General features: G+C 43.1%; 1 protein-coding gene across 3 annotated transcripts in view; it reads right to left on the bottom strand.

Moving 5' to 3' along the window:
- Window positions 1-22,656, bottom strand: part of FSHR (follicle stimulating hormone receptor) — a 188,172-nt gene that overhangs the window by 150,291 nt on the left and 15,225 nt on the right. The gene's annotated exons all lie outside the window — the stretch shown is intronic.

The following is a 22,656-nucleotide window of genomic DNA, read 5'->3' on the forward strand; positions in this document are numbered from 1 at the left end:
TACTCCAAGGAGAAGATGTGTAGTGATACATTTATGCCTGTGGATGAGTGACCGCATCAGAGGTGCAGAGCCAGGTGTTATAGGAGGAGGGAAAGAGAGCAAGTGGGCCAGTTCTTGTGAGTGGGCTGTGGGTGCACAGGCAAGGATGAAGATGGGGAAGACAAGATTCCTGGGATAAATCTCACTTATTTTACAGTGTGGTGGGGGGCTGATGCAGCCATTCAGTGCTCTTCTTCAGAGATACAGATGGAACTTATTAAAGAATAAGAAGATATATTTTATCCCATCCAGCTCTTTAGGCGGTTTGATGCCATGGAAAAGTGGCATTTTATTAAATTCCATCAAACCCTAAGCCCACTGGCATGGAACAACATTCTTGACACCATTCTATGACCCTGACCATTACCCACATTATGCTCATGAGATAGGACTCACCCAGACAACCTCTGTGTAGTTCATTTCCCAGGACATTTCCTACATTTCATTTTCTCCTCTAATCCAAAGCTTCCTAATCCAAGTGCCATGTCACACTGCTGGGCTATGAGGAGGCCACACATGTGCAAACACTTTCAGCCCCCTGGCCAGCTGTGTGGGGCCAGGGCTGCCTCTCACCTTAGACAGTCCTGCCACTGACCTAGTGAACCATCCCTTTATTGCCTGAGTCTGTGTGTGCTGTGATGTGAAAACAGTTGGAAAGCATTTGTCTAGCTATGTTCTACAATATCTAAAGAAAACATTCTAAATGCAAATCCTACGCTATCGTCTTTCAGTAACTCCTTATTACCCAGAGGAGGAAGTTCAGATTCTTCAGCAGGCTAGCTGTGAATGCGCCCTGTGTGATCTGCTGCTGCTTTACCTCCCAAGCCTGTGTCCTGGTCACTTCCAGCTGTCTGCTGTTCCCTGAAAGCATCATGCTACTCTTATTTCTGCTTTTTGCACATGCAGTTTCCTCTGCTTAGGATGGCATTCCTTCCTAGTTCTCATGGGTATTTCCTCCCTTCTTGTGAAATCTGTCTCCACTGTCACCTCCTCTGGGCAGGTATCTCTGGTCTCTGACATCCTTGCTGCTGCTGCTGCTGCCGCCGCTTCAGTTGTGTCTGACTCTGTGCAACCCCATAGATGGCAACCCATGAGGCTCCTCTGTCCCTGGGATTCTCCAGGCAGGAGTGCTGGAGTGGGTTGCCATTTCCTTCTCCAATGCATGAAAATGAAAAGTGAAAGTGAAGTCGCTCAGTCCTTGTCTGACTTTTCGCGACGCCATGGACTGCAGCCTACCAGGCTCCTCTGTCCATGGGATTTTCCAGGCAAGAGTACTGGAGTGGGATGTCATTGCCTTCTCCTTCTGACATCCTTAGGCTCTGCTAAACCTTTCTTCTGAAGTTCTCACACAGCCTTGCACATGCCGCCTCACAGCACTTATCTTGCTGCCCTGTTCATTTGTGGACCTAACTGTTTCCCTTCATTAAAATTAGTTCCAGGAGGGTAGGCTCTGTATTTCAGTTATCTTACATCTTGAAAATAATAGGTACTAATAGGTTTCATAGGTACTTATTGGGGAATAATCTATCCATCTACGACATTACAAGAGAAACTTTGATTTTCAAATGAAAGCTGATTGACAATAGTAAATCACAAAATTCTTCTTAGTGATCACTAACTTTTATTGGAAATGGACTCTGTGACAAGTACACAGTGTGGAGAGTTTTATGTGCCTACTTTGTAGTCCTACAATGTAAAAACAACTCTCTCCAATTTTCCAGGTGAGGAAAATGAGGTTGAGAGAGATTAGGTGGCTTTGCCAAGTTTACAAAATTACTTAGCAGCAGAGATGTTTCAGGCAAGGCCTTTCTGACTTCAAAGATGGAGTTCTTTTTACCCTCCCATTGTGACTTTGAAATGCACATTGAAACATATGAGTACACATTCCCTATCTGGACACATCAGTACCTATCAATACCTAAGCGTGTTTGCTTTCCGCATCTCACATGCATTTTGCTCCCCACACCCCTTGATCTGCTGTATTTGGCCAAACCCAGCCTAGAACTTCGGCACCTTTGGAACTGGTCATAAAGCAGGCAGAGGGCTGAGGAGGCTCATTAAGTGTTGACTGTGTCCCATCTGTAATTCTCCTGTCGAGAATCTATTGTGTAGAAGCTAAGCACAGGGATTTCAGGAATGAAAGTGGAACAGAGCAAGGTATACCATAGAAGAGGGTAAGGAGACCTGTGTAGTTACTGTCTGGGGTGCTTTTGAGAACACAGCCTGGGCTTGCATGGAAGTGAAATTGTGACCTAAAGGTAAAGGTGATTGTCATAGCGAACAATGATGAGAAGACAGACATTAGAGATAGTTAAGAGTCAGAAGCTAGACATGGGGAGAGGGTATATGGAACATTCCTGTACCTTCCTGTCAATTATTTTTTAGGAACCTGAAACCACCAAAAAAAAAAAGGCTTAAAAAGAACACTCAGTGTTACGGTAGACATTTTTGGCAAAAACGTTTGTTTCAGGTGTGTGTGTGTTTGTGTGTGTATACATACACACACATATATATACACATACACCTGTGTGTATTTGTTGGATTGTGATGTAAATTGTATGTTTTAGGTCAAAAAAGTTTGCAAGCATCTATAGTTAAGTTATACTTGCAAATAAAAGTTCAAATTAACCTTAAAAAACTGAAATGCTTAAATAGATGTAGGACATTCATTCATTTAGTCTGTAAACATTTATAGCCTAATACGTGCCAGGTGGGAAACAGAGGAGCAGTTAGGACCAAAGGAACAGTTAGGAGAGCTGGGGGAAGGGGATGAGCCTAGTTTTGAATGTGTAGACCAGACATACAGCAAGCTGGTCAAATAAAGAGAAAACCACCAGCCATGGAAAGTTTGCTGCACCTCCACAATCCTGATGGCTTGGTGTCACTTTTTCTGATCCCTTGGAAATTAAGGGCTGGCTTCTTCCTATATCCCTTGATGGGGATATGGGAAGCCACTCTGCCATATTAGGAAAATGAAACTAAACCTTCAAATTAGGAAAAGGATAAAATATCCTTCAGTAAAAAGTAAATAAATAAGATGCTTCCACTTCTCCTAGGAAATCAGGACAAATCTGTTCAGATGGGGCCAGAGGTAAAGAGTACAGAACAGAAGCTATGTAGGATGAGGGCAAAACACACAGGAGTGCCTGAAATGCAGGCCAGGACAGTTGCAAGAGGCGGCCAAGAAGAGTGCATTTGGGAGCAGGATTTACATGTTGTGAATGGAGTCATTCAAGAATTCTCATGTTCACCTGTGGTCTACACCCTTTACATTTTATACAGCATTACTCAGTAACAACAGCCAAGATTTACTTGGTGATTACTCCCTACAAGGCTTGGTTTAAGTGTTTTACCTTTATAATCCATCTAATCCTTTCAACAAACCAGGAGATAGGGACAACCTCCATTTTATGGGTGCGAAAATAAAGCACAGAGCCAATCCATTTTTGGAAGTAGCAGACTTCACACTTGAACACGAGCTGTCTGCCCTAATGCTGATCCTTAATCAGTTCATATACTGCCTCTGCTCATTAATGTCTTCAGTGTAAATTTTTGTGATGAGGACTTGTCTTATAAATCATTTATCTCCAGGCAGGTACATGAAGTTCATCAATATACCATAAAAGTCAATTAGCTGACACAATTCAAAGAAAATGGAACAGGAGGAGGTTTATCATCTAATTTGTTGTTCTCCCATTGCACATTTGTTACCCTCAGTGGGTTTTAAGTGTCTTTGAGGATCAAAGGTCCTATTTTCTCCCTTGATCTCCCTTAAAACATGTGGTTTAGATCTTTGCACAAAGCAGGTGATCACAAACACCTATCAGTCAGTTCCCCACCACCCCCTCCTCCCCTTGGCAACTTAACAGTCCTGTACCGTCTCCAGCCATCCCAGGGTTTGGCAGAATCACCAGAGCCCCCTGCGTGTGCCGCCCTCCCATGGCCTGGAGTGGTTGCCCAGAAATGGCTGCCCAGCCAGGAACAACATTTCCAGACCGGGGCATCCTGGTGGGCTGTACCGAGTTCTGGACCCGGACCTTAGTGACAGAGTCACCCAGCCAGAGGCCTTGCTAGAAAGAGAAACACGTTTTTGTCACATTGAGCTGCTGTGACTTGGGGGGGTTGATATCAGAAACTTTTTTGGCTGGCACTGTGAAGAAACCAGGCGAGGGGAATTTTTGTTTTAATCCATTGACCATTCTTCTCCCCAGGTATTTTTGCTTGATGTCAGCAGGTGAGCCTACCTTTATGAAAACACAGTGATTTCTTTAACTAGAAAAAGAAAAGGAAGAAAATGGGACTCCAAGTCTACATCATATAAGGCTTTGGGCCATGTAAGCAGAATCCCCCCAGGGACTTGTTTTTGTCTTGATTGGTTATTTGTTGCTATCTTGTCATCATCCAATCATTAGAACACAGGAGAGCCCCTGCTCAGAGTGTCAGAGAGAATGGCACCCCCAGAATGCTTCTCTGACACAGGGCCATTGTGTAGTCAACCATTACATCATCCCTCTCAGTGCCAATTTTGCTCCTGTGCTTTTTTGGCTGGCTCTGTGAAGAAATCAGGTGAGGCGAATTCTTGTTTTAATCCACTGACCATTCCTCTCCCCAGGTATTTTTCCTTTAAAATGCCTTTGGTCTTTGAATGCAGCCAGATCATAGTTTCTGTTGAAAGAATCACCATCTCCTTGCTGCTCAGCTGGTCACTTCGTCTCTCTGGCTGGCCAGGGAAAGTGTTATTATTAGACGATTTCTCTCCTCTCTGAGAGGAAAGAGCAGTGATTTGTTCCTCCATTCAGATCTCCAAAGAAGGTGAAAAATGCACTTTCTCTGGTGTCTTTTGTGTCTGAACACCCCATACAGTGGAGGAGGAGGCAGCCACTGCCCAGGGCGGCAGGTTTACTGATTGAGATCATCATTGAGGAGGCCTCTCCTGACACAGTTTGGCAGCTGGTGCTCCCCGTGGCGCCTCAGCAAGCGTCCATTATGAGCCTGCAGAGAAGGCTCCAGGAGCCAGAACAAGAGAGCTGACAGGGAAATCTCCGTGTTCTTTACACAGTCCCACGGAGCTCTGCGGCTGCAGTCTGTCTTTCTTTTTCTCCTTAGGAGTTGTTTCTTACACGTGAATAGTACATTGTCTTTGCAAATTGAGTCCACATGGATCACCCCACGGGATTCCCATATCCTGGTGCAGTAAGTGAAGCAGGTTTCTCTTACCCCCAGCTTCCTCTATAGGAGGAAGCAGAGGATAACACAGCCTCTGATAGGGATCCAGAGAACACCTAGGATCTCTTAGGCAGTCTCTTCACTTCGGGGTGTCACTTCTCATAGAAAATGAGACAAAGGTTTGGGTTGTGTGTGAGCCTCCTTCCATTGGAGTCCTCAAGTCTAACAAAGAGAAGAATCCCATTCTAATCATTACATTTCCATTCACACAACTGCAAATCTGTGTGCCCAAGGTACTTTGGGATAATGTATATGTTTTGTAGTAAGACAGTGAAGTTGGGTTAGAGAAATATCAATTTTTAAAATAAAATACAGACAAGAATATTAATGGTCTGGAAGTTTCTTTAAAACAATGGTAGAGGATGATTCAGGGAGGAATTAGGGGATGTTGCCCTGGAGGAAGGCATGGCAACCCACTCCAGTATGCTTACCTGGAGGACCCCCATGGACAGAGGAGCCTGGCGGGCTATAGTCCATGGGGTTGCAAAGAGTCAGACATGACTGAGTGACTAAGCACAGCACAGGGGATGTAGAAGAATTGATAACTTTCGACTTGTGGTGCTAGAGAAGACTCTTGAGTCCCTTGGACAGCAAGGAGATCAAACCAGTCAATCCTAAAGGAAATCAACCCTGAATATTCTGTTGAAGCTGAGTCTTAGGGATGTTAGGGTTATTTGTTACTTTCTGCACAGATGCATTGATAGGGTAGAGAAGCCCCTTCTTTGGAATCTTTCAGTAGAAGTAGCAGACCCCTTGGTGAGGATATACAAGAGAGCACCACAAGAGAGGTCTCCATAAGCCACTAGGACCAAATGTTGACTGCCACTGTGTTTTTATTTTGGGGAGGCTAACTTCGCAATAGTAACCAAGTAAGGGAGATGTCTCTCTTGTTCCTGTAAGCCTTTGTTGTTATGAACAATGCTTTATTTAGGTTTTCAAGTTGTGCCAAGTGTTTGGATGAACTGGTGGCCATGCTGTGTGTTTGAAAGGTGTGTTAATGCCTTATGGGACATTAGGGATCCATGTCTGAGAACTTTTATTCCTCAGACAAATCCCAAATGCCCTGTTGTGAGAAGGCAATTGGAGGGGAAAAGAAAAGCCCCCAGGAATGAGAGGAGAAGATGAGGGGAGGGTCGGTAGGTAGGTAGGTCATGTTTGAACAGCAGGAAGGAGGGAGGCAGGATGGCATCCTGGGAGCTGTGATGTAAGAGGCGGGGACAGATATGCTGCTGGGCAGGGTGCCCTTCAGCACCAGCCTTAGCTACTGGTGGCCTTGAGGGCACACCTGCGTTTCCAGGCCTGTGAAGCTGGCAGCTCCTGGAGCCAGTTCTGCCTGACAGGGCTAAGCCATTAACACATAGTTTATTCTGCTGGCAGGGCATGGGTTGGAAATCTGTGGATGGCCTTTCTGTGGGCCGGTGCAGGTCCAGAAGGCATGAGAGGTGGGGGACGGTGGGACAAGGAGAGGCTGAACCCTGAGAAGCCTACGTTCTGGGTTCTTATGAGTTCTTATCTTCTCAGCAGCAGGATTTAAAAGGATGATTGTTTGTGAAAACAGTTCATCCCATAGCATCTCTGTCTCATGTTCAGGAGAGCTGTGGATTCACACACATGGAGAGAGAACTGATGTTAGCTCAGCAGGTTAGGAGAGGAGATTTAAATTGAAAACCATTCGAGCCTTTTGCAAATTTGTTTTCCTTTTACACAAATGTATGTTTCCCCCTTTAACTGGAGGATAACAGATCAGAGCCTGTGAGAACATGAAGTTGTTCATTTACTACTGCCCCTAACCCCCAACAGCTTGTTTTAATTGAAGAGTTTCATTAGAAACCTGGATGTTGGTTTCCTGTGTTGACAGTTACATTTTGTAGGAGGTGGTTTCTGAACTAAACCTGTGTGCTAAAGGACACACTGAGGAAGGCCTTGGGGTTCAGGTATATGTGCCCCAACACCGACGCCAGGTTTGTTGGCAGCAAACCCTACCTTTCCCTTGATTACATCCAAGGTGCCTTAAATGTTTTACACTTGTTATCTCCTGTCATTCTCTGGGAGTTGTCTCAGGAAGACTTATTAGTCCCATTTAGAAGATGGAATAATTAAGGCTTCGAGACATGGCAGAATTAGTCGAGCTCGTTTCCCCAGATCCCAGATCATGGCAACGAAGTACAGTGGGATTCCAATCAGCAGGGTGGTTATGCTCTCCTGTCACTTCACTGCAGAGTTGCTTTCCAGCAATCCATCTTTTTTACTTCCCTCTTTGGTTATCAGAGACCCAAAGACCCCATTTGTACAAACAAATAACTTTGGAACCCCAGCACCAGCACACTGCCAGTCACAGCCACCTGCGCTGATGGAAGCTCTGCCAAGTCTCACTTCACAGGGCTGAGTGTTATCCGAATGCTAAACACGGTGATGAGGAGCAATCAGTTCTGCATCCCGGGAGTCTCTGTGGACCATTGTCAACCAAGACAATGTTCTCTTAATGCATCGTTTTGACATGATGTGTCACAACCAGACTGCTCTATTTTCCTTTGTTTATAAACCACAGTCTTGCCTTCAGAGAAAAAAAGTGAGTCAACAAGAAGGTTTCCATATTAGCTTGGAGTCCCATGTTTAAACTTTGACACCAGTACTTAACAGCTATGTAACCTTGGGCAAGTGGATTACTGTTTCTGAGTCTCGATTGCCACAACTCTAAGCAATAAGGAATAAGAAGCTTCAGCAGAACTCAAAAGATATTTGTGAAGATATCTCAGAAAGGGTAATAAGTATTATAGCAACAATCATTACAATTTTATAATATTGAGGAAGTAAGAAGTTGGGGCGGTGTTTCACTCTGCCTTGGAGAGGTTGAGATACCCTGAATTCCAATGAAAGCAGAAATTTTATGGGGGAGGAAGTGTTAAAAATATACTAGGTTCAGAGCTGAATGTTGTTACAGTGATCAAACACACCTTTTGGTTGTCATAAAAACAATATGACAGGAAGGAATAAGGATTCATTGAAAGATATTCAGAAAAAGTATTTTTATCCTATACTAAAAGATAAAGGACTAAAATTTGATTTAAGTCATTTGGATAAAAAGTGTGTTTGGCCTCCTTCCTGCTCTTAAAGGATGATCTAGTGAAAGCCTGGTCTTAGGGGGCAGGAGGTATGCAGAAAGCAGCTGACTCCCTCCAACCCCAAAGTGGTGAGTGGAGAACACCTGGCTTACAGGAAGACGGGCAGAGGGATAAAAGACTTGGCCACAGCACGGCCCTTCATGGGGACCAATCAGAGCATCTGGAAGAATGAAACACTGAGAGATCCTTCCAGTTGAATGCACCTCCTTGTGTCTGAATGCACAATACCTGCAGACATGTTTTGAACACCAACTTTTAACCCAGTACCTTATACATGGAAATCAACCTGTGATATTTATTGTTATCTCACACCAAGTTCAAAGAGGTAGATCACTCATTCACTTGACACGTATTTACTGACCATCTTCTATGTGCCAGACAGTGTTCCAAGTTAGTGGAAAGAGGGAAGAACAGGGTTGACAGTGGTCCCTTTTGAGGTGGACTGTGACATCTAGAGAATGTGATGATTATAATTTGAGGAAAGTGCTGGGGTGAATATGAAAATGGGATTGTTGCAGAGAAGATGAGAAGAGAATGATAGGAAAAGCTCTTCTTGATGAGGGCTCACTTAGGGGAGCAGCTCGGACTTGAATCTAGGAGGCCACATTTATTCCCGTAGGACACACAGCTGGGGACACGGTCCCCTTACATCATGCTGTAATATGTCATGAAAAGGGTAACAAAACCATGCTCTCAGGATCTCCTGCCCTGGCTGCATCATTAGTAAGAGCTGGCTTTTAGCACCAAGGTTTCTGCACTCACTCTGCTGATGTATAGAAGGCCTAGTTGGTGTCAGGCATGGTGTCAAGCTCAGGGATTAAGGCAGTAAATAACGTACAATTGTTGCTCTTAAGAACCCAATCTAGAGGTCAGAGAGAAGAGTGATTTGGTGTGATGAGCACAGTCACACAGATTCAGGACTGGCAGCTCAAGGAGCCTGTGGAATCTTGAAGACTTCTGAGAAGAGGTGATGTGCCACATCCTGTAGGTGTATTTGTGTTAAAATAGGTAATTGGGAGGTTACCTATTTTAATAGGGTTCCCCCCTGTTTTATTAGGGGGAACATTTTGTGCCAAGACCTGCAAAGAAGAGAAAAGTTGGCATTTCTCAGGAATAGTAGGAAAATTATCATGAGGAAGGCAGAAGAGTGAGGAATGAATAAAAACTGAGTCTTTATGTGAGTCCAAGTCAAGTCAGGAAGGGTCTCACTAAGCCATATTGGGGAACTTAGGGAATTCCAGTTCTGAGAGTGTTTCTGAGGGGTGTGAGATGATCAGACTTGAGCTTTGGATGGCCCCTCTGCTGCTCTGTGGTGATGGTGGGAGGATGAGAATGAGGCAAAATGCCATGATGAGTTTGCAGGCTCCAGCAAATATGGGGCCCAGAAGAAACCCTGTGCGGTTAAGGGCAGGGCTTTAGCATCAGACAGATCAGAGTCTCAGCCTTTGCTGTGCTACTCATATTCCATGTGTCCTCTAAACTTCAGGTTTTCTCTCAGTAAAATGAGGATAACAATAGTGCTTCCTAACAAGGATGTTGTGAAGATTAAATGAGATATGTGAATGCACATAACGTTCTTAGCACAGTACCTAATGCTTCGTTAAGTACTTGGTAAACGGTAGTTGAAAAAGCAAGCTAGAGTTTTTTCATAACCTCCAATTATGTCATCAATAGCTTTTTATGTGCCCACATTTTGCTACCATACTTCTTAGAGTAATGTTCTTAAAAATTTCTGCCTCCTTCCCCAAAATCTGCTTTGTTGACTTCAATTAGAATCTAAAAAGTGAACAAAGGACCAGTCACCCTGCCCTGGTATATTTTTGTCAGACTGATAAAGGTGGAAGCATTTTCAGCTGGCCATAAGAGTAAGGAAAACATGGGAAAGGAGAGCTTGCAGAGGGACACTTGGGTCATTCCATTTACGTCTACTGCTGTGTTAGCACGGTGCTGGTCCTTTGTGAACACTCGATTGGTGTTAGCTAGGACTGTTATGGAAACAGTGGCAGATTTTAGTTTTTTGAACTCCAAAATCAGTGCAGATGGTGACTGCAGCCATGAAATTAAAAGATGCTTGCTCCTTCAAAGAAAAGCTATGAGAGACCTAGACAGCATATTAAAAAGCAGAGACATCACTTTGCTGACAAAGGCCCATATAGTCAAATTTATGGTTTTTCCAGTAGTCCTATGTGGATGTGAGAATTGGACCATGAAGAGGGTTGGGAGCCAAAGAATTGAGGCCTTTGAATTGTGGTGCTGGAAAACTCTTGAGAGTTCCTCAAACATCAAGGAGATCAAACCAGTCGATCTGAAAGGAAATCAGCCCTGAATATTCATTGGATGCTGAAGCTCCAATACTGTGGCCACCTGATCCAAAGAGCTAATTCATTGGAAAAGACCCTGATGCTGGGATAGATTGAAGGCAGGAGAAGGGGGAGAAAGAGGGTGAGATGGTTGGATGGCATCACTGACTTAATGGACATGAGTTTGAGCAAGCTCCGGAAGATGGTGAAAGACAGGGAAGCCTGGTGTGCTGTGCTCCGTGGGGTCACAAGGAGTCAGACAAGACTTAGTGACTGAACAACAAGGAATGTTATCTTTGGCTTGGTCAGAGTTTGGAGGCTGCTTGCCCCAAATCAGGCCAAGAAAAAAGCTCACAAGAGAGATCTACTTCTGTTTTAGGTTAAAAATCACTGAGGGCAACTCTGGAATATGCAGCTTCCATGTTTATACTCACTCTTCCAGCCTACCAGGTTGCTTTTCCCAAATCAGAGCCACCTCGTTCCTCACCACACACACCCTTTTGCATCTCTGGTATGTCCTTGGTGTCATCGAAGGAACTTCTATATTGAATGGGATGTACCAGCCAACACCCTTCATTTGATTTGGCTCTTTCTGGCCCTGCTGAGTATCTGCTTAATGATAATTCATGGACAACAAAGTAAAAGCAAAGAAAAATTGGTTTAAATGTGGATAATCATTTAGTTTTCCCTTCTCTGAAATTCAATCTGATTCATACAAATTAGCAGCTGCTCCTGTTTATCTATGCTGAAGACTAAAAGAGTAGAATTTTATTCCAGATAACTGGGGCATCCTTATTGGAAGCACTGGGCAATGAGACTGAACAGGAAGGAAAAGGTTCAGTGATATTAAGAACTTGATAAATGTGTACCAATGAGTTAGATTGAGTATAGTGCCAAGGAGAAGTATTTCAACCTTTTCACCACAGCTCTCTTTCTGGTCTTCTAATTTCTTTGTATATGTGCCCCGATCACCACTGTCACTCTTTATTTTGCTTGACCATTCTTGGAAGTGAATGATTTCATCCCAACTTTTTCACTTGATCTCATGTTATTTTATTTACAACTCCCATGGGCTCCATTTTGTATCATAGCAATGCTCACCCATTATAGCAAAGAGATAGAAAACCCAATGCAAAGGAGAGGTATGGGATTATTTTAGGAAACTATTAAGTGGTACTGTAAATTATTCAGTTAGCAAATATTGCTGAGCCCTGGACGAAGAACTAGGGTGACATATAGATGTATGGGATCCAGGTGATTTTAGCATTAGAGATTTAGACATGTTTGAGCTTAGTTGATGGGTAGATATGGCCAGTAGCTTTGGAGCATCTCTTTAAAACTGTTGATTTGATGGATGGTTGAGTGGGGAGAGGATGCCTCTGGAAACAATTTGTGTGTGGAGTACCTGAAAGCAGTCAATTCAAGGAAGGATTAGGAAGATCTTTAACCTCTCCCAAGGCTGTGGATGGTGATGAACACCCTTCAGGGAGGGGCTCCAGGCAGAAGTTGAGGGAACTGTTTCCACAGGAGGAATGAGGAGTGCAGGGGAAGTGGAGGAGTTGGGGGAGATGAAGGCGGGCTCGGGGTGTGTCAAGGACAGCAGCCAATGGCAGGAGGTTTTGGTTCATGACTTGCTGAGTGGGACCTACTGAGGTAAGAGTTCTCTCTTCTCAGTCCAACTAATGAGCTACTGCCTGTGAGAGATGGTGGATCCTCGCCCCCAGGTCTCTCATGGTGGCAGCTGTGGGACTGGAGAGGCATCTTGTGGAGTGGCTTCATAGGCAGTGGACATTGGCAAGTTGATTGGAACCAGAGGACCATGTCTGACCACATGTGCTCTACCCCCAGAAACTGCCAGTGTAACTCAGGGACCCTTTGCAGGTGAAGTGAAAGCTGACTTTATAAAGGAAGTGAGGGGGTTGGGCAAGAAATAAGATACTTTATAATTTACCGTTACTACTACAATATGATTTGTTTCTACTATGCTGGTAGAATTTGAGGAAATTTAGGTTAAATATATTAAATAATGTTCCATAGGCAAATAATGTAGTAGTTTGGCCAAATATTCAGATAAGAAGCATTCACTGATTTGGGGTTTTTTGTTTGTTTTTATAATTTCTGTCACCTTCTTTTTTCTGGTAAGTTTCATGCTATAAACCTAAATTGTTTCCTTAATTTCCCTTTCTCACCCATTGTTTCTAACCTAACTCATACCAGCACAGTGTCCTCACTTTTTGCATTGACACATTTAAAATCACTGGGTTGGTTTGTTTTATTTGACCAAATCTGATGGCACTGAATTTCTTCCCAGATCCTTGTGCAAATATTATGCAGACTTTTATAGTAGATCGTCACTGAAATCCCAGGTAGTGCAGTGGCCCTTAAACACTCTCCCTTTGCAGCTGTTAGATCGTAAGAGACGATGTTCAACATAAAATAAGTGGACATACGTAAAACGTCAGCAAAGAGCCCAGCCTCAGGGTTTGTGACCCGTATCACACTTGGAGCTGTGTGAGGCAGCATGTTGTATAACCACTCTAAGCCTCAGTGTCCCCATCTGCAAACTGGGGCTAACATTTTCTACATCGTAGGGCTACTGTGAGGGTTAAATGAGAGTATGTGACCACAGCATGCAGCTGCAGCAACACATACAGGGGTTCAGGGAAGAAGGACTCCCTTACAGTGCTGTGCTCGAGGTATGAAATTCCATCTTCTAGGTCAGGATGATAGTAGAATCCATTGTGAATCAACACTGGGAGGATATGCATTGTGGCCCCCTGAAGATAATACTAACGAATTCTTGTTTTTGCCCTTGGACAATAAGGTGGCCTTTTGCCGTTACCTGACACTTCAGTATAAGTCAGCAGGGAATGCCATACTTTTTTTTGGGGGGGGGGGCGCGGAATGCCACACTTTGAAATATACAAATGCTGTAACATTAGGTCCTTGAAAGAGCTAGGGAATTTGGTGGGGTTAAGAGGCTACATACAGTTCATGGGGTCACAAAGAATTGGACACAATTGAGCAACTAACACTTCCTTTCACTTTACTTACAAGTAGCACTCAATAGAATTCTAGCGATTTCTAGAATCAAGGGGTCTGTGCTATAGTTGAAATAGTATGAGGCAGACACACTTTCTGAGGTCAAATTCTGGCTCAGTGATGCACTAGTCACACCATGGACAAATTTTACAGGCTTCCTAGGCCTTGCTCTCTTCTGTACCAAGAAGCCAGCTGTCTTACAAGGTTGTTTTACAAGCTTAATCACACTTGCTAACCTATGTTATAGGTGCTGGGTAAATCTTGGTTTCTTTTCCGTGGTGTTTTCACCTTTTAAGTTCTATACCATTATATTCAGTATTCATTAACTGAAAACTAGAATATGAGAGTAAAATGCATTGTAATGTTCCAGGAAGACACAAGTGAGTTTGAGCTTTTCTTCTTTGCTTAATAAATTAGCAGGAATTAGAAATTCTTTTGGGACTTCTAGACAGAAAATAATAATGAACCAAATTATTCTCCTTTGTTTGCATGGCCATCCTTTGAAGGGAGAATTGCTAAAATATTTGATGAGTTGCTTTGGTGAAATTCTTGTGTGTTGTGGTATATGGGTGGTACTATTTATTGAGTGGCAACTGTGACAAACACTGGACTGAGTAACTTATATAAATACTTTTGACCCTCACAACAACCTTGAACTCAGATTCCGTTTTTGTTTTTAAGTGTATATGCTGTGTGTGCTAAATAACTTCATTCATGTTCGACTCTTTGCAACCCTACGAACTATATAGCCTGCAGGGCTCCTCTGTTCATGGGATTCTCTAGGCAAGAATACCTGAGTGGGCTGCTGTGCCCTCCTCCAGGAGAATCTTCCAGACCCAGTGATCAAACCTGTGTTTCTCATGGCTCCTGCATTGGCAGGTGGGTTCTTTACCACTAGCGCCACCAGAGCTTACCTGATAGCTCAGACGGTAAATAATCTGCCTGCAGTGTGTGAGACCTGGATTTGATCCCCGGGTTGTGAAGATCCCCTGGAGGAGGGCATGGCAACTCACTTCATTATTTTTGCCTGGAGAATCTCCATGGACAGAGGATCCTGACAGGCCACAGTCCATGAGGTCACAAAGAGTCGGACACAACTGAGTGACTAAGTACAGTGTAGCAGCCACCTGTGAAGCCCCTTTAAATTGTGTACTTTTGGGCAAATCAGTATACCTCTCTGACCCTCCATTTCCTCATCAGTACAGAATAACCTCTATGTTACTGCTATGATCTGAATGTTTGTGACCCCCTAAATCGGCATGCTATAATTCTAATACCCAAAGTGATGGTGTTAGGCGGTTGGGGCCTTTGTAAGATGATTAAGTCATAAGGCTGGAGCCCTCATGAATGGGATCAATGCCCTTATAAAACAGACCCCAGAAAACCCCTCACTCCTGCTACATGAAGATGCAGTGAGAAGGTGCTATGAACCAAAGATTAGGTTCCCATCAGATACTGATGGGAGTCTGCTAACACCTTGATCTTAAACTTTCTGGCCTCCAATACTGTGAGACATAAATCTCTGCTGTTTCTAAGTCACTGAATCTATGGTATTTTGTTACAGCAGCCTAAATGGACTAAACTGCTTGCACATTGTGAGAATCAAATGAGATAAGGCCTGTCAAAGTGCTTTTGTAAACTGTCAAGTACTCTGTAAATGTTAGCTATAGTTATGAATTAAAAGAACCATTGGAAACAGAAATCTGGGCTATTTTGATGTCTGAAAGCCTGTAACCCGGCTCATCACTATAGCTGAGAGCAGTACAGGAAGGGGCTGGTATTTGGGGGTGGTTTCTACTCTATTCTAGATATTCGGTGTGGGCTTTTGCACACTGGTGACCGGAATCCCGGACATCAGCGGTAGCCTCTTCTCTAACTTCCTCTGCCTTCAAGTTGCCATTCTGAGAGCCTCAGTGCATATGAAAAATGCAGTTCAGGGCAGAGCGTCACGCACAGCAGTCTAAACTCCAACATCGCAGTCCATCACAGGAAGACTGAGGACCACCACATCAAAATACCCAAGTGTTTCATTTTTAATAACAAATGTCTTTTTTTCCCTTAAGAAAAATGTCCACAAGATAACATCTTTTCTCTGCCTCACTGTTGTGTAATGTGTGTGTATCTTCAGGACAAAAAAGGAGCCCACTTTCTCTTGAACGGGATGCTTGTCCAGTTATTTATTGATTTATTTGAGAAAATTGTCATCCAAAGCACTTCAATCCTGTCTCCTTTTGTATTTCCCTCCCTAGCGCCTGCTCAGCCAGGCGGCACGCGCGCCACTTCAGATTGCTCCTAACTAAAGCATCGGCACCCTTGCTGCAGCTTGTTTTCTTTCATCCATTTCTTGGTGCTTTCAAAACCTTGGCATTGATGGTGTGAGAGGTGAACTTTTCTCTTTCTCGGCTTTGGGATAAAATATGCTTTGCCTAAAGCATGCTCTGGGCATTTTCCTTTGTACCTTCATGATGGAAAGAGCGAGCTAGAAACAGATGGACAGACTCACATGGGCATGTTCTTGGCTGACCCGGGAATGAGCTGGTGCCTTTCTGATGCTGCTGACAGCACTGTCATCCTCCTAACGCAGGGTCGGGGATGGGCCTGGCTTTCTCTCAGGATGGGGCCACAGAGTGACTGCAAGCTTGTGAAACAGTGAGCTGGCCTCCACGGTTATGACAATTGGGTTTGTCTTTGTCTCTTGCTCTCAACCTTCATTACCCCAATGTCTGATTGCTTCTTGGAAAATTCTCTTGGATCCACCCTTTCTTCTCTATTTCTAGAAATATTCTGGTCCAGAGTCTTGTTCACCTCATGACTGAATAACTATAATGGCCTATGCTTATGTCTCCATTTCACCAGTTTCTTTCTCTCTTTCCCAATTTGTTTTGAACATTTACATTCAAACCAAGGCTCCAAAAGCATGACTTCACACTCATGCTCCCTGGCCCACAACAGCTTTCTGTTGCCTGTTCAATTAAACTGATGATCCTCTGGCTCACTTTCAAAGTCCCTCCTGGAGAAGAGGTCTCACTTCTGCTGAAGATCAAGGTCCAAAATCTTGGGTTCCATTCTTGGTTTTGCCAGATTCTGGCTCTGAGTCTTTGGGAAGGTCGCCTCACACCTCTGGAATATCACCTTTGATACTTATATCATGAAGGAGGTAGACAAAGCTGGGGGTCCAGAGGAAATTGCAGAGTCCAGAAAATCTCCCCTGTGTGTCAAATGGGGATGGTACAAGAACATTTTCTGAAATCTTTACAAGAAATGGAGTAGGTATTCATACCACTCCTAATGGAATTTGTCTACACTGGAAACCGGAAAGATGGAATGGTGGAAGATAAAGGACGATATACTGATATCCACAGACTCCAACTGTGTGGTAGTAACTTTCATTCACACTTCTGAGAATTCAAGGCCTGAGACTGAAGCTCTATATGTATTAGATATTCTGCATTGAAGTTCTAATGTGGTAATTGCAGCTTTTAGTTGTAAGGAAAAGAATTAAATCTGTCATCTGAAATAACTTCATACACTGCCTATATATTATAATTTTGCTGTAAAACCATCACTTATTTGAAAAATAAATAAAATGAAGGATGTAGTAGCTATGTTGGGGTCTATCTACCTTTGCTGTAAGAACTGTAGTGTTTCTTTCTCCTCATTCCCCTCAGTGCCCCCCTCCCCTCATCTCTCCCTTCTTCCCTTCTTTCCTCCTTTCATCCACATTTTGATTGGAGATAGAAACATTCAAGACATGAGAAATTTAAGTGACCTACTTACTTGAGTCATATAAACTCTATCTTCTATATTATGTCTGTAAAGTCTCTTTGGAAAGGACTCATGCCCTCCAAGCAAAGTTCAGATGTCTGGGTGCTCCACCCAGACTTGCTTTCTGGGGCAGGGGTCAGAGACGGAGAGGGGGGATTGGATAGAAACACTGGGACTTTGGCAAGGGGCCAGACAAAGGGAAGAGTATTGATGATAAAGTGAGCAGATGTGGCAGTTTTCTTCATAGGAGTGAGGGTCCTCCCCACATCATCACTAAAAAGGGGGGCATTGGGTTTATGCCTGTAGCCAGAGGGAACTTGTTCAGCTATTATATTGTTGTTTAGTTGCTAAGTCATGTCTGACCTGCAACCCCATGGACTGTAGCCCACCAGGCTCCTCTGTCCATAGAGTTTCCCAGGCAAGAATAATGGAGCGGATTGCCATTTCCTTAGGAGGCGTTTTTAAAAAGCTAATCCTGAGGTATAATGTAGTTATTCAGGAGCATTTTTTTTTAAAGTATCAGTTTTTAGTGTAACATTCTAGGAGCAGTGGACAGGGATGAGTTTAACCTGGGCAGCATCAGAAAACAAGAATGCAATTTTCTTTAGGGTTATGTCTCTCTCATAATCTTTGCTGTGTCTCCCCTCCACCCCTTCTCCACCCCAGCCTTCAGCCCAGTTTCTCCTGCTTCTTTCTCCAGTCTGAAAAGACAATTCCATTTTTTTCTAGCTGTTCAGGTTTATAACCTGTAGCCATCTTTGATACTGTTTTCCTTCACACCCCGTATTTAATTTGTCAGTAATCTTTATTGTCTGTACCTCCAAAATGTGCCCAGAATTTCACTGCTTCTCATCATCTCCACTGTTCACCCTTTCATGTGAATCCTTGTCACCTCTCAAATAAATTACTGTAATAGCCTCTCCGTCTGTGTTTCAACTTCTGTCTTGACATCCTTCAGTGTATTCTTGACATTAATTCTGTTAAAGCTTAAATCAGATCACTCCCTCCCCTGGCTTCCTATCTCACGCTAAACAGAATCCCATGTCCCTACAAGGGTTTACATGCAAATTCCTTACATGCAAATATCTTTGTGACCCTCTGCATTTATCTATGCCCTCTTCAGTCATTCACTCAGCCACTCTGACTTTGCTGTTCCTTTTATATGCAGATGTGTCCCTGTCTCACAGTCTCTCACTTGGCCTCTTCTGGAACAGTCTTCCCCCAGATGTCCATGTGACTCAGTCCTTCACCATCTTTAGTCCTTTACTCAATTGGTTGCTTCTCCAAAGGATTTCCTGGCCACTGTACACACCGCTTCTGGTTTTCTAGATCCCTTTCCTTTTTTTTTTTTTTTCTTAGTATCACACATCAACATCTAACATATTACATATCTTATTTTTCATGGCCATTATTAGTCATCTATTGTAGAATATAAGCTCCTTAAGTAAGCTTATCATCTCTTCTTGTAATCCATTTTGTTCTCTGCTGTATCTCTGGCATATAGAACATTATCTGGCGCAAGGGAGGCACTCAGTAAGTATGTTTGAATAAATGGATGAATTGTTGCTCACCAATTTTGCTTTCTTTTTTCCTTAATAAATAACATTCAACTACTTGAGGAGTTTTACGGCTATCGACTGCCTCAAATTTGCAGGGCTCTTGATTTTAAATATTGGACTTAGAAATGGAAAGCCAGGAATGAACACACGCAAACACACAGAGAAATGGCCCTAACTCCCTGGTTGTGCCACTGCTATAGTGATGTGAATGAAATGTCAGTTGCTAACAGACCTAAAGCCTGGGAAACCGCAGATGGCTGATGGACTCCTCCTCCTCCTCCTCCTCCTCCCCCCTGGGCAGGGTCTACAGGGCAAGCTGTCAATAAAAAGATACCTGGTCCTTTAGCTTTTTCCTGCTGCCATTGAGACATGACAGACCTGAAGGAAGAGGCTGGCAAAAAATGCAGGACTTTGACTGCTCAGGTGTGATTCCTAGCATCACATATGACAAAGCTGTCAGGGTCTCTGCGCGTGTAGGCTGGGAGGAGCGGTGACCGTGTTATGAAGCTGGCTTGATTGTTAAAAAGTTGATTGGCTTAAGTCAGTTCATTCTCAGGCTCAAGTTTTCCTTCTGTTTTGGGGGAGGGAAGTGACTTCAGGAAGCCTTGTGTTCAGCTCTGTGACTTCATAAGAGAGTAAACTGAGGCCCTGAAATGTTAGATGATTTTCCTAGGTTGAATAATGAGGTGCTCTTGGGACTAGACCCAGATTCTTCTCGATGGTGGTCCTGCGATCATCCCATGACAGTTTGACCTCCTTGCCCTGAAATACACCTCTCAGGAGATGGAATGCGAGGGTTTCAGGGATGGTCTATAGGCCTGCCCCACAGGGAGGCTTCCACATCTTCTCCCTGCTTCCTGAACTCATGAGAGAGAAAGATTGTCAGCTTCTCTCAAGCTGGCAGAAAAAGGGTGAGTAGATAACGGGAGGTTTGGGCAAACTCATGGAAGGGAAGGCTCACACTTTGAAGAACTCAGATCTTCAAACCTAGAATAGTCAGTGGCTAGAATGGTGCGTTTGGTTCTGCTTTGATAGGATGATTTAAACACCTATTTGTTTAAATACCTATGTGCAGGGTTAAGTGGAGGCACTCAGTCATGCCTCACTGATGGGAGCAGAAGATTCAGCAGTGAACAGGCCTTTGGGTGCATACAGGGCAGGGAGACAGCTCCAGGTCAGGACTCCTGGTCATTCTGGGAGAACGAATATGGTGTCCAGCACTGACTAGGGCCGCCATGTCCCAAGAAGTTATTTGAACATTTTCAACATCATGGGTCTGTGTTTTCAATTGTAAAGGATAGGTAAATATAAACATGAGATGCTGTATTATTTTATTTCATTTTATTTATTTATTTATTTTTTATTATTATTAGTTGGAGGCTAATTACTTCACAACATTTCAGTGGGTTTTGTCATACATTGATGTGAATTTTTAAAAAACCTTTATTTTATGACACTCCTGTGTACTAGAACCCTGACCTACCTACAAGGCTCTGTACAATGTGATTGGGCAGATCCTACCAGTGTCAAACTCCAGGAAGTTCAGTAATATGAAATCTGGATGTCTTAAAATGTTTAAGTTTAGGAGATTACAACTGGTTTATAATTGCAAGTCTTCAAGAGGAGAAAAAATTCTTCCTTTTTTTTTTTGTTTTTGTTTCTCCTTTTCCTTACATTGCTGTCATTTTCCTTTCTTAAAACCTTTATTTAAGCTGTGTTATAAACTCTTTTTCTCCCCTGTCCATGACGTCTTGAAATGGTTAACAGCAGTGTCTTGGGGTCTTTCTTCCTGAGTCCCTATCCTGGATGTGCCACTTGGGCAAATGACTTACTGGCTTAGTGCCTAGTTGCTTTATCTGAAAGTGTGGATAATAGTAGAGCCTGCCCCAGAGGGTTGCCATGAGGGCTAAAAAAGATAATGATACAGTGAGACACTGGGAGCCATGCCTTGCATCCTACATACACATACACACAAGCCTAGTTATTTGTCTTTATTGTTATTATGTCTGGAGTCTCTGCTCTCGTTTTTGCTATCTGCCCTTGGAATATCATTTAACCTCTGATCCTCAGCAGCCGGGAGGGCCCGGACTCCCTGATTATTCCAAATAGCTGGCCTTGATCAGCTAGTGAATGGCATATACTGACCTTCTTTCTGCTTTCCTGATAGCTACTCTGTCAGTGCAGAGAAGCCCAATTCAATTCTTTCAATCCAGTCCAATCCGATTCAATTTAACTCATCAGTTTAACTTAGTGGAAGTCATTCATTTCATTTATACAGAAATATCTCTTGAGGTCTAAGACATGCTTGATACTTGCCAGACCTAAGACAGCTAGAAATGAGGCATGGGAATCCTTGGTTTTGAGAATCTTACAAATATAAAGGCTTCAGTAGCTTCACGTCTTTCTAAGTGGAAAGAAAATGAGACAGACTCTATCCCCTTAGGGGTTTAAAGGAGTTTTCCTTTAAACAATCTTGAGGGGAAACAACATGGAGCCAGTCGCTAGGAAATGCAATTCTAATATCTAAGTGGTTCTAATTATTCCCTCCTCAAGGCGATCAGTTCCTAAAGGCTCGCTTCTTCCCTGGAGGCTGCAGTAGACAAGCTATTCAACTTTGGTGGAAACAAGATGTGGCCTTGCAGGGTTCAGACAACAGCAAAATAAACAAAGCCCCAATTATGATTTGAGGGAGGTAGACCAAGCTTTTCTATTTAGTCAAAAGGAATTGATTTCCCCTGGAGTGTCACTTACACCATAATGATTATTGGAAGGGAGACAGCTTAACAGAGTGATGCAAAAACAAAAGGAGTTGGGCTGCGTGTTGGTAGCTGATCTTGACTGCTCACCTTCAAGGCAGAGTTAGAAAAATACAGTAAGAAAAAACTGAATGTAACAAAAACCCAGGACAGTTTTGGAAATTGTATGCTCTCTAGCAACCTTGTGTGAATTTTTATACAAGCACTGTTTTTTATGAGCTATGTAAAATGTTATAAAAATAGAAAAAAAAATGAGATGGGGAGGCAGACTATTTGGAAGATTTTCTTGATATTTCTTGTTTTATGTTCAGTTATTTATCCCCCCCCTCGCCTTTTTTTTTTGAAAAGCAAAGTGGGGTGGGGATCAACAAACAAAATATTTAATTTCAGGTTGTTGTTGGTTTTAATCACTTAGTCATGTCTGACTCTTTGCAACCCCAAGGACTGTAGCCCTCCAGGCTCCTCTGTCCATTCTAGGAAAAGTTATCTAGACCTAATTGGGGTCTATTTGCTTACTGTGTGAAAGAGTCCAATGTCTAAGTTTCTCTGAAGGAATTATTTATTTTAGAAATGTAGTTTTAGATCCAAAGATCACCTGTGACCTCAGCTTGTCCCTACTCCAGCCGATTGAAACAATTGAATAAAAACTGATTCTATTTATCTATCAAATAGAATCTAATGACTTAAGTAATTTGTAGTTCTTAATTGCAAAGTAAATCTGGGTCTAATTTGTTCTGCATTCAGTCAAAAGATTTTGAAAACCATTGAATACACTCCACTAAGTTTCTCTGAACCATGCCTTGGTTCTTTCTACCCAAATCTCCACTATCTATTAAAACAGAACTTC

The sequence above is a fragment of the Cervus canadensis genome, chromosome 5 (genome assembly GCF_019320065.1).
Source record: "Cervus canadensis isolate Bull #8, Minnesota chromosome 5, ASM1932006v1, whole genome shotgun sequence".
Lineage (NCBI taxonomy): Eukaryota > Metazoa > Chordata > Mammalia > Artiodactyla > Cervidae > Cervus > Cervus canadensis.